Raw genomic sequence first — 5,899 nt, 5'->3', positions numbered from 1 at the left:
CTTGGTAGTACACGCGTTTTTCTCAGCCATTTCTCGATCGATTTTCACGAAATTTTCAGGAAAGATGTCTTTTGGTGACGAGACTTTGCTTGCAAAATTTCATGCTTGACGTCACTTCCGGTCAGGAGTTATCTCTCTTTTAGTGATTTTTTGAAGGGCCTTGTTGTCCACACATCTCCTCCGTTAGTTTTGAAGCTAGAGTCTTGAAATTTCTACACAAGATAGAGTAAACATTTTAGAAGATTTGTGGGGGATTCGATTTTACCGGAGGCGATTTGCCTAAATGCTCGCCTGGACCTGAAAAAATGGATGCCAAAATTTTTCGCCGATTTCGGCGATTTTTGACCTTTCATCTCCAATATCTTTTTTCTTGCAAATATTTTGTTAAGACATGTAGAACAAAAGTTGTGCACATTTACGAGATCTTTTCGAAAATATCAAGATTTAGGGGCTAGCCCCTTAAATTAGGGATCTAGAAGGGCTCAAAGTCTAGATCAAATATCTCAAAAATCGTTAATATTTTGGTATAAGTCAAAGAACAAAAAATGTGCACATTTACAAGATCTTTTCGAAAATATCAAGATTTAGGGGCTAGCCCCTTAAATTAGAGATCTAGAAGGGCTCAAAGTCTAGATCAAATATCTCAAAAATCGTTAATATTTTGGTATAAGTCAAAGAACAAAAAATGTTCATCTCAACTATCCAAATCTATTCAGATAAAAATTGAGGTCATATGTTACGTAATAAGGGATTTTAAGGGCCAAAACCATAAATTTTTTACCCCTTGTATCTCGAAAACGACAAATATTTTGAAAAGCAATGAAGAACAAAAGTTGTTCAGAATGATGATCTGAACAATATGCATATTTCGTTTTTACCCTATGTGGCCCCGTTAGGGAGCTACAGTTTGGCCCCTAAAAATTACTTCTAGAAATAACTCCAGAACGGTCAAGAATTTCTAAATACTTGTTGAACAAAAAATGTTTGAAATGTCATGACCTTTCTTACGATATCAAGCAAAAGGGGCTGACCCTTTCAATTAGGGGCCCAGAAGGGTCCAAAGGTTTATGAGAATATCTCAGAAACTATTAACATTTTGTAATAAGTCATTGAAGCGGAAATGTTCATCTAAACGAGCTTGTTCTTATCAAATCAAAAAGTAGGTCATATGTTACGTAATAAGGGATTTTAAGGGCCAAAATCATAAATAATTGACGCCTCATATCTTGAAAACGACAAATATTTTGAAAAGCATTATTGAACAAAAGTTGTTCAGAATGATAATCTAAACAATACGTACATTTCGTTTTTTCCCTATGTGGCCCCGTTAGGGAGCTACAGTTTGGCCCCTAAATATTTCTTGTAGAGATAACTCGAGAACGGTAAAGAATTTCTAAATACTTGTTGAGCAAAAAATGTTTTAAATGACAAGGCCTTTCTTACGATATCAAGCAAAACGGGCTGGCCCTTTAAATTAGGGGTTCAGAAGGGTCCAAATGTTTTTGAGAATATCTCAGAAACTATTAATATTTTATAATAAGTTGTAGAAACGGAAATGTTCATCTCAACGAGCTTGATCTTATCAAATCAAAAAGTAGGTCATATGTTACGTAATTAGAGATTTTAAGGGCCAAAATCGTAAATATTTGACGCCTCATATCTTTAAAACGACATATTTTTTGAAAAGCATTATTGAACAAAAGTTGTTCAATGTGTCATAACCTATCGATCAATATCAAAAAATGGGTCTGTGGGCCTCATGGCTCGCCTGTAGAGTCGATTTTTGTCGATATCAGTCGATTTCAAAAACTTGTAACTGGTAAATATTTTGTAAGGACATATTGAACGAAAGTTGTTCAGTTTATCGAGATCTATCGATTGATATCAAGAAATAGGCCTATGGTCCTAATGGCTCGCCTGTAGAGTCGATTTTTTGTCGATATCGGTCGATCTCAATAACTTTTTACAGGTAAATATTTTGTAAAGACATATAGAACTAAAGTTGTTGAGTCTATAGAGGGCTAACAAATGACATCAAGAAATAGGCCCGCGGGCCTTATGGCTCGCCTGGAGAGTCGAATTTCAAACGAATTTCACCGCAACTTTGCTTCAGAAGCTTATGATATGAAAAATTGATTATATTTAAAGTGTCTTAAAGTCGGAAACTAAATTGGGACTCATTTGTCTTCTTTTTTTTTTTTTTAACTCCGAGTGCATCAACAAATCGGACGGAAGACCTACTCGTTGCTCGCAACGAGATCGTGTCTAGTTTTTATTATTATTATTATTATTTTCCTTGGTAGTACAAGCGTTTTTCTCAGCCATTTCTCGATCGATTTTCACGAAATTTTCAGGAAAGATGTCTTTTGGTGACGAGACTTTGCTTGCAAAATTTCGTGCTTGACGTCACTTCCGGTCAGGAGTTATCTCTCTTTTAGTGACTTTTTGAAGGGCCTTGTTGTCCACACATCTCCTCCGTTAGTTTTGAAGCTAGAGTCTTGAAATTTCTACACAAGATAGAGTAAACATTTTAGAAGATTTGTGGGGGATTCGATTTTACCGGAGGCGATTTGCCTAAATGCTCGCCTGGACCTGAAAAAATGGATGCCAAAATTTTTCGCCGATTTCGGCGATTTTTGACCTTTCATCTCCAATATCTTTTTTCTTGCAAATATTTTGTTAAGACATGTAGAACAAAAGTTGTGCACATTTACGAGATCTTTTCGAAAATATCAAGATTTAGGGGCTAGCCCCTTAAATTAGGGATCTAGAAGGGCTCAAAGTCTAGATCAAATATCTCAAAAATCGTTAATATTTTGGTATAAGTCAAAGAACAAAAAATGTGCACATTTACAAGATCTTTTCGAAAATATCAAGATTTAGGGGCTAGCCCCTTAAATTAGGGATCTAGAAGGGCTCAAAGTCTAGATCAAATATCTCAAAAATCGTTAATATTTTGGTATAAGTCAAAGAACAAAAAATGTTCATCTCAACTATCCAAATCTATTCAGATAAAAATTTAGGTCATATGTTACGTAATAAGGGATTTTAAGGGCCAAAACCATAAATTTTTTACCCCTTGTATCTCGAAAACGACAAATATTTTGAAAAGCAATAAAGGACAAAAGTTGTTCAGAATGATGATCTGAACAATATGCATATTTCGTTTTTACCCTATGTGGCCCCGTTAGGGAGCTACAGTTTGGCCCCTAAAAATTACTTCTAGAAATAACTCCAGAACGGTCAAGAATTTCTAAATACTTGTTGAACAAAAAATGTTTGAAATGTCATGACCTTTCTTACAATATCAAGCAAAAGGGGCTGACCCTTTAAATTAGGGGCCCAGAAGGGTCCAAAGGTTTATGAGAATATCTCAGAAACTATTAATATTTTGTAATAAGTCATTGAAGCGGAAATGTTCATCTAAACGAGCTTGTTCTTATCAAATCAAAAAGTAGGTCATATGTTACGTAATAAGGGATTTTAAGGGCCAAAATCATAAATAATTGACGCCTCATATCTTGAAAACGACAAATATTTTGAAAAGCATTATTGAACAAAAGTTGTTCAGAATGATAATCTAAACAATACGTACATTTCGTTTTTTCCCTATGTGGCCCCGTTAGGGAGCTACAGTTTGGCCCCTAAATATTTCTTGTAGAGATAACTCGAGAACGGTAAAGAATTTCTAAATACTTGTTGAGCAAAAAATGTTTTAAATGACAAGGCCTTTCTTACGATATCAAGCAAAACGGGCTGGCCCTTTAAATTAGGGGTTCAGAAGGGTCCAAATGTTTTTGAGAATATCTCAGAAACTATTAATATTTTATAATAAGTTGTAGAAACGGAAATGTTCATCTCAACGAGCTTGATCTTATCAAATCAAAAAGTAGGTCATATGTTACGTAATTAGAGATTTTAAGGGCCAAAATCGTAAATATTTGACGCCTCATATCTTTAAAACGACATATTTTTTGAAAAGCATTATTGAACAAAAGTTGTTCAATGTGTCATAACCTATCGATCAATATCAAAAAATGGGTCTGTGGGCCTCATGGCTCGCCTGTAGAGTCGATTTTTGTCGATATCAGTCGATTTCAAAAACTTGTAACTGGTAAATATTTTGTAAGGACATATTGAACAAAAGTTGTTCAGTTTATCGAGATCTATCGATTGATATCAAGAAATAGGCCTATGGTCCTAATGGCTCGCCTGTAGAGTCGATTTTTTGTCGATATCGGTCGATCTCAATAACTTTTTACAGGTAAATATTTTGTAAAGACATATAGAACTAAAGTTGTTGAGTCTATAGAGGGCTAACAAATGACATCAAGAAATAGGCCCGCGGGCCTTATGGCTCGCCTGTAGAGTCGATTTTTTGTCGATATCGGTCGATCTCAATAACTTTTTACAGGTAAATATTTTGTAAAGACATATAGAACTAAAGTTGTTGAGTCTATAGAGGGCTAACAAATGACATCAAGAAATAGGCCCGCGGGCCTTATGGCTCGCCTGGAGAGTCGAATTTCAAACGAATTTCACCGCAACTTTGCTTCAGAAGCTTATGATATGAAAAATTGATTATATCTAAAGTGTCTTAAAGTCGGAAACTAAATTGGGACTCATTTGTCTTTTTTTTTTTTTTTTAACTCCGAGTGCATCAACAAATCGGACGGAAGACCTACTCGCTGCTCGCAACGAGATCGTGTCTAGTTATTATTCTTTTTCTCCGGTACTTTTTTGTCCGGTAGTGTTCTCAGAAACTACAAAAGGGATCGATATGAAACTTTCCAGGATGATAGTATAGCGTTTGTAGATGTGCATAGTGATAGTCATTTTGTCTGCACGTGCATGCACGCGCGCGCACATGCACTGCAATTTTGGTACAAAAAATGGAAAATCAGAATATTAAAGGGATCGATATGAAACCTAAATATGATGGTAGTATATCATTTGTAGATATCAAAAATGATATTTATTTTGTCTGCACGCGCACGCATGCGCGTGCACGTGCATTACAAAATTTGTACTCTAACTTTGGAATCAGTCTAACTTTTTTGTTCTTCATTGAAATGGCTTGATATTCATATCATAAGTAGATATTGAGACCCTTAACTGATTTGCATGGTCAAAATTACCAATTTGCACGCGCATGCACGTGCGCTTCATTTTGATTGGATAGTACTAAAACGTCTGTAACTATCTTATTTATGAAGCGAATGAGATGATATTCACAGCATACGTAGACAATATGTGTATCTATATTTTGGTGTAACAAAAAATGCCAACGCACACGCGCATGCGCGTGCAACGTTTTTCAAATGTTCAATATTTAAAGAACGATAACGTTTTTGTTTTTCATCAAATTCTATTGATATTAGGGTTTTAGATGTGTCTTGGTACTCCTTACAAATTGCTGTGGTTAGAATTACTGCTCAGCACCTGCATGCACGTGTGCTGAATTCTGATTGGACGATTTTGAAATCGCTATAACTTCCTTATATGTGGTGGAAATGTTATGAAATTCATACTGTGGGTATATGATACAAATGCCTGTTGAACGACATAAACAAAAATTCGGAATCGTACACGCGTGAGCGTGTATGCACGTGCAACGCTTTCTTTCATTTCTTGGTACTGAAATGACCATATTGAACGTACTACATGTAATTAAAGGCTAAAATAAAATGATGTTTTCCTATAGATTCACAAGGACACCACTTTTTAATTGGGGGAGGTTTGGGGAACATCTGTAACGGTCCCCGTTACAATTAGAACTAGTTTTCCTTGAAATATTAAAAATAGAACATTCGTTTTACGAAGCAACATCCTGTCTCTACATAGGAAAATCCGATAATGTTGAGAAGGAAGTATGTTTGATATATGCCTTATAGTATGA

The sequence above is a fragment of the Ostrea edulis genome, chromosome 1, assembly GCF_947568905.1.
Source record: "Ostrea edulis chromosome 1, xbOstEdul1.1, whole genome shotgun sequence".
NCBI classification, from domain to species: Eukaryota; Metazoa; Mollusca; class Bivalvia; order Ostreida; family Ostreidae; genus Ostrea; species Ostrea edulis.
Note: the sequence above shows the minus strand (reverse complement) of the source record.